We start from the raw sequence: 7,696 nt of genomic DNA, 5'->3' as shown, positions 1-7,696 counted from the left end.
ATTCTACTGTGGACATTCTATACAGAGGAATTGAGATTGGTTGCGTACTGGGAATCACATCAATAGTAATTTCTACTTCTCATTCTGGAGGCAAACCTGGAAGATCTTGAGGACATGCATTGGGAAATTCATTTACCACTAGAATAGTTTGAAGAGTTGGTGGCTCCACTATGTATCCTTCACTCTAACTAGATAGTATATGTAACCCTTGGAAATTATCCTTTTTGCCTTGAAATAAGAAATAAATTTACCTCTTCGTGCACCAATATTACCCCTCTATTGAAGGACAGCCTTTCTTCGAAAATGGAAATACACCCTCTTAGTTCGGCAATCTACCATGGCATAACAAGAAACCAACTAATCCATACACATTATAGCATCAAAATCTACCATTTCTAACTCAACTAGGTCAGCCATTGTATCATGACCATAAATAGTTATTATACAATTTCGATACACTATCCTAGATATAATAGATTCACTAATCAGTGTAGACACTTGAAATGGCGTAACTAGCAATTCTGGTATTCTTTTGAACTTTCCAGCAACCAAGAAAGTGGCATATGATAATGTAGAACTCGGATCAATTAATGCATACACATTATGTGAAGAGATGGACAATGTACCTGTAACCATATTTTGAGAAGCCTTTAAATTTTGTCGATCCGCTAGAGCATATGTAGGATTCCAAACTCCACTAGAGCTAGCTGCTCCTTTAGCACCTTTACCACAACTTATAGGCTATACACCCCTACCTAAATAAGGCACCAATAATAATGATGCAATGTCTAATCCAGTAGGTCATGCCATACGACCTAATCCCCCTTGTGAGCATTCTCTCATCATATACCCCAACAGGCCACACTAAAAGCAAGCATTTGTCTCGAAATGACATGAACCTAAATAAAGCTTCCTATATTTTTAAGATGGATGCCGAGGAGGTGTTAATTAACTCATACTCGCTTGCTCTTGATACCTCGCTATTTATGAAATATGAGTCTCACTTCTTTGCCCAAACAGATTGCCTTTGAACCCTTAAAACTATGGTGGAGCACTAGTTGCAGAATAAAAAGATAATGTGTAGGCAGTCTATTAGAAAATTAAGGCCTAAATTCCCCTTGGGATTCCATAAACTGCCCTATAGATCTGGCCCTCGTGAAATGCCCTCTTTCCAATTCTTGTGTTTTTCTTCTTTACTTTTGATCCTTCATTTTTTGTACAAAAGCTTGTATCCTTACTGTATCCATGTCCTAGTTCAAAGTTGTAATAGTATATAATCTCTAACCAGCTATAGATCTAATATATCCATATATCAATGAACTCTATCATCCATAGTAGCTACTACATTAGAAGCATACCTAGCCAAATAATTAAACTAGAGGTTGTACTCTCTCACGCTCATATTCCCTTAGCAAAGATTTAGGAACTGATCTGCACGGGCCTCTTAAATATCAAATAGAAAGTAATGATTAAGAAATGCCTATTTAAACTCTTTCCAAGTAGTTAAAGGTTCATCGATACCCATAGATCATTTCCAATCTTCATACCAAAATATAGCCTCTCCTTTGAATTTATATGCTGCTAGCTCAACTGCCTCTTTATCGGATACGTGTATGATATCTAGAGCCCTTTATATTTGATTAATAAAGTCCTATGGTTCTTCGTTAAGATCTGATCCAGTGAATGTGGGAGGATCCAATTTAAGAAAATCCTGCATCTGTAGGCCAGCTTCCCTATCTGCACCACTAGAACCTATGCTTGAATCGCTTGTCCTTGAGCTTGTCCAGCAACTATACAAGTAAATAATTGCACCACATTTCTTGGATCTTGGGTAGTAGCATTAATAGGTGGTTCTGAGGATGTTGTTCTTCCCCTTCTTAGCTCTTCTGGAGATGGAGTAGAAGAGGTTTGTGATACAAACTCAGCTTGAGCGTCACTTTGATTAGCCTATCTAGGTGGTGACTTACTGGTCCCTTCTTTAGCAGCTATATTTACTCGCTTACCTATATTCTTATTCCTTCTTGTAACTGACATCTTTACTATAATAAGAGAAAAAATAGATTCAATGGTTAAATATGATTTCACCTACAATATAGGCTCTATTGCATGATCAAAGAAATGAAGAAAAAAACACAACCGCTAAATGTCCCATAGCCTCCTATTTATAGATGTGGGGCACAACACGCCCATAAACAAGACTCTATAAAGACATGGCTTTGTAGACACCCTAGCATGACCTGCTCTGATACCACTTTTGTCACACCTTAAATCCTATGGGGGCATACAGGCACCCGTAGCCATGAAGGCTTAAGAGAAACAATCCGTAACCTTGTACTTCTCATGCATGTAACTATAACAACCAAACATGTTGCCATACATACATATAATGCATTGATGAGAAATAAATGACAAGCCCAAAACTCTATATACCAGACTTGGTCGTTGGGGCCATAATATCTAAACGATGAGACACTACCATGCTTAACTTTACATTGGTCTACAAAGCCTCTAAAAGATGAATAGAAACTTAGTTAAGGTTAGTACAAACCCTTGCCTTACTCTTAACTACTGTACAGTACCAAAATATATGAAATGAACTCGGAAAGCCCCGAATAAAATTGAAGCTCACCAATAGTCACTAATATCCCTGATCCTACTAAGGAGGTGTATGAGATATAGTACCTATTCCTATAACATGAAATACAAGTCCCCCATGAGGGACGTCAGTATGAAAATATGTACTAAATATGTAAGGTTGAAGGTACTACACATGATACAAAAGCTCAATAGAAATCAGGTACAAGTGCATAAATAGTGTAGTAGACCACCTTTATATATACTTGTGGGACTGGGTACATTATATTATTTTCTTTATTTTTACCCTTCTTACTTCATAATCTTTATAAGCCATATAATACAAATAACCAGTTGATCATTGGTAAATAGATAAATCGAGATTGACCCATGCTAGGCTTACACCCCTGAGCTTCCACCTACATATAAACATTGGGATCATCCAATGATAGAATTTTTCCCCTGAGCTACCACCCACATATAAAGGTATCAAGTTTGGCCTATGCTAGACTTATGCCCTTGAGTTTCCACCTATTTTACAGATTTGTATTACTTAGTTTATTTAGCCTATTGTTACTTTGGTGGTCATGACATTATGGTGCCTTAAAACAATAATCTACCAATAAGAGACATGAATAAATACTTAATGCAATGTCAAAGAGGTATGGGGCAGATTGTATACGAATGAAATAACATATGGGTCTTATTTTCCTTAAAGGAGAACTCTTAAGACTTTCTAGTAAATATAAAAATGCAAACTTGATTATAAGCATGTGGTGAGATTTTTTAACACATTAGAGAGTGGGAACAAGGTGGTTAGTTACATGGGAGATCATACACTGCCATTATGTATCATCTACTATGGGAGGGCTTCAGAAGCTTACTTTGTACCACAAATGTTAGATTTCATGCCAAAGAATATGGCATAAAGTAGCCTTTCATACTTGGTCGTACAACTCCAATGTTAACCCAATTAACTTCTTGACTTTAGGATTGATTATATATAATAAAGTATATGGTAAAACTAGTATTAGTAACCAACCGACACATTTAGGCTTCTTAGCTTCACAAAAATAGTAGCCGGGTAGTAAGCCCTTATTTTATTAATCAAGAGTGTTATTTTAACCCTTTTCTCCTCTAATTACATCCACATACCATACATATTCATATAAGATTCCTCAAAAAAACTTTGGCTTCATTATACCCTCCAAACCATGCACAAAATAGAATGGGCAATAAACGTATACAATAATTAATTAAGTGGTGTACCACCACATCTTTGCTTTATATTACAATACGAACTAATCACACCTTTCTCCAATATCAACCTGGCAGCCCCAACATATACACACAAAATAGACCACAAAATAACCCCAAATAAACCTTTGTTGCAACAACCAAATATTGAACTCATAATCAGTTGAGTTCTTACTAACAACACATCCATAATTCTTTCCCAAATTCATATATAAGGAGGAAAAAATGGAGTAATCACCTTAACTTGATCTTTTGCAACTTGTCATTTTAATTTGAACTCTTCAAGAACTTCAACTTTCCTTTACACTTTAAACCAAAGAAGAAAAGAGATGTCTCTTAATAAAAAAGAAAAGTAAGCAAGTAGCTTCTTTTATATTCATCCATATATTTACAATTAGGCATGTATAGCATGTTTTACTAATCTTGCATGAAAGAATAAAGCTAAACCCTAAGTGTTTTCACTTACCTTAGCTTGCAAAGGTTAGGGTATTCAAGAACCATAAATAAAATAGGGCTACTTCTTGTTGTTTTAGAGAGAGAGGAGAGAATTTATGAAATATAATCTTTTTTGTGACTTAGAAATGAAGGAAAATGACCAGAAACTTGACCTTATAAAGGCCCTATTTTGGCCTAGACCCATGACTCCAATAGATATTCAAAGCTTTTTAGGCTTGGCTGGGTATTATAGGTGGTTTGTGGAAGACTTTACGTCGATAGATGCTCCTTTGACTAAGTTACTTAAAAAAAGGCAAAGTTTTCTTGGTTGGATACTTGTGATATGAGTTTCAAGAAGTTAAAATATAAGCTAACTTTAGCTTCGGTCTTGACATTACCTGAGGGCAGTGAGGGATTTGTGGTTTATTGTGATGCATCTAGGGTGAGACTTGGTTGTGTTTTGATGAAGCATAGGAAGGTGATTTCCTATGCTTCTAGGAAATTAAAGGTACATGAGAGGAATTATCCTACTCATGATTTGGAGTTGTTGGTGGTGGTTTTTGTCCTGATAATCTGGCAACATTATCTGTATGGAATGCACTTACATATCTTTTCTCATCATAAGAGTCTACAGTATGTGTTCATTCAGAAGGAGCTCAATCTCAGGATTGGAAGATAGCTTGAGTTTCTCAAAGACTATGATATGAGTCTTTACTATCACCCAGGTAAGGATAATATGGTTTTTGATGCTCTTAGCAAGTTTTCCATAGAGAGTTTGGCTCAAGTGGAGAAAGAAAAGTGGGAATTGGTGAAAGATATTCACCGCTTGTCTAATCTTAGAGTTCATCTCTTGGACTCTAAGGATGGAGGTGTAATGGTACAAGAAGTGGTTGGATCATCTCTTGGTGTAGAGATCTAGGAGAAGAAAGTGTTGGATCCTGCTCTGATGAAAATCAATGGTGATATTGGTGCGCAAAAGGTGATGGTATTTGAGATCGGTGGTGATGGTACTTTACGATACCAAGCAATTTTGTGAGTTCCTAATGGTGATGGTTTGCTATAAAGAATTTTGGCTAAGGCGCATAATTCATACTATGTTATTCATCTCGGGTCGACAAAGATGTATCATGATCTCAGTGAGAAATGTATTGGTGGAATGGTATAAAGAACAATGTGGATGAATTTGTAGCCAAGTTCTTGATGTGTCAATAAGTTATGGTTGAGAACATGAGACCTAGTGGGTTATATCAAGAGATTGTTTTTCTTGAATGGAAATGGGAGGTAATTAATATGGATTTCATTACCGGTCTTCCCCTAACTCAGAATTAATATAATTCGATTTGGGTTATCATGGATAGGATGATGAAGTCTGCTCACTTTTTTCCTATAAGGACTACCTTCTCGGTAGAGAATTATGCGAAGTTATATCTTTAGGAGATTGTGAATCTATATGGAGTACTTGTTTCAATTATTTCTGATCATGGAATACAGTTTACGTCTCACTTCTGGTGGTCTTTCCAAAAAGGGTTGGGGACTAAGGTGAGTCTGAGTTCTACTTTTCATTTTTAGATGGATGGGAAAGTGGAGAGAACTATTCAGACTTTGGAGGATATGCTTCAGGCATGCATGTTTGATTATGTTGGCAATCGGGTTTAGCATCTGCCTTTCATAGAGTTTGCTTACAACAATAACAATTATTCTAGTATTAGCATAGCCCATTTTGAGGTATTTTATGGTAGGAGGTATAGATCTCCTATTGGTTGGTTTGAGCTTAGTTAGGTGGATACGTTTGGTCTTGATTTGGTCTATCAGGCTATGGAAAAGCTGAAGGTGATTCGGGATAGTCTTAAGGTTTCCCGAAGTCACCAAAAGTCCTATATTGATATAAGGTCTAGAGACTTGGAGTTTGAGGTTGGGGATAAGGTATTCCTCAAGGAATCTCCCATGAAGGGAGTAATACAGTTTGGAAAAAAGGGGAAGTTTAGTCCTCGGTATATTGGTCCTTATGTGGTTTTGTGAAGGGTCGGAAATGTTGCTTATGAATTGGAGTTGCCTTCTAGTTTGAACTTTATTAATTCAGTATTTCATGTCTCTATATAGAGGAAGTGACTTGGTGATCCTTCTTCAATTGTTCCTTTGGAGGGGTTGGGTATCTCGTACTCTCTATCTTATGAAGAGGACCTGATTGAGATCTTAGATAGGCAGGTTCATCGGTAGTGAACCAAGGATGTGTATTTGGTTAAGGTTCTATAGTAGAACCACAAGATGTAAAAAGCTACATAGGAAGCAGAGAAGGACATAAAGTCCAAGTATCCATATCTATTTTCTGCTCTTTAGATTCGTACGGAAGGTATGTGTCTCCAACACATCTTTATTTTATGAGTTTGTTAAAGAAATGATTAATATCCTTGCCTCTATGTTTTCAAACATTGTTAAAGATTAGAAAAATATTAGATATTGAAAATGAATTATGTGTATGATTACCCCTACCTTATCTATCATTTAGGGAAAAATGTTGCTAGTGAGGGAGACTGAAATACCCTAGTTTTTGGACCTTAGAAAATTTCCTGTAATTCTAGTCTCTGGACACAATAAGACTCATGGGTATATACCATATTTTGGGATACAAATAGTATAGTCCAGTCGTTGCTGACTAGTGTTGGTTGGAGGGACTGATTTTGGTCATTGGAATTGATAAGACTTGTAGGTTACCAGTCGTATGGTCGGATATGGATGATTTTCTTTCTTCACTGAACCCTACACTTATTAATCAAGGTTGGATGTAATACCCCAATTGTTTCTTAAGCCTAAATCTATCTTTTGAGTGGATATGTAATACTTCCAAAGTGATTAATGTTTAAACCATGTTGTAATTCTCTATTTTATACCTTTTTCATGTAGACCATTGAATAAGATTTCCATCAATACCAATTTTATCAAAATCCAACATCGGATGAGTGAGTTATGGTTGTCTTACTCAATGGTATCAGATCGCCCAGGTTTGATGGTCAAACTAGTGAACCGTCAGGTCACTAATGGACCATCAAGTGCCCCATCAACCCGATGCAGTGACTCCTTTCTTAGGCCATCATGCGACGGCCAAGTTGGTGGACTATTACAAAGTTGACGGACCATCAAGGGGTCCGTCAGGTCGACACAGAATGTCTCATTTCTGGCCCTTGAGTGATGGACGACTTGGCAGACCATCTATTTCCTGAAGTACCGTCACTTCGACCATCATGTCTAGGAAGAACATTCCAGTTTTGGCACTCGAGTGACGAACGATCTGGTGGTTCGTCAGGAGACTTGACGGACCATCAGATCGACCGTCACAGGCTCCGATCAGCAAATTTCAGCATTTTAAAAAAAAGGGAATTTTGGCCATTTCCTCCCCATGTGGTCTTATATATATATATCAAAGTGGGGAAGA

The sequence above is a fragment of the Capsicum annuum genome, chromosome 11 (genome assembly GCF_002878395.1).
Source record: "Capsicum annuum cultivar UCD-10X-F1 chromosome 11, UCD10Xv1.1, whole genome shotgun sequence".
Classification (NCBI taxonomy): Eukaryota; Viridiplantae; Streptophyta; class Magnoliopsida; order Solanales; family Solanaceae; genus Capsicum; species Capsicum annuum.
Note: the sequence above shows the minus strand (reverse complement) of the source record.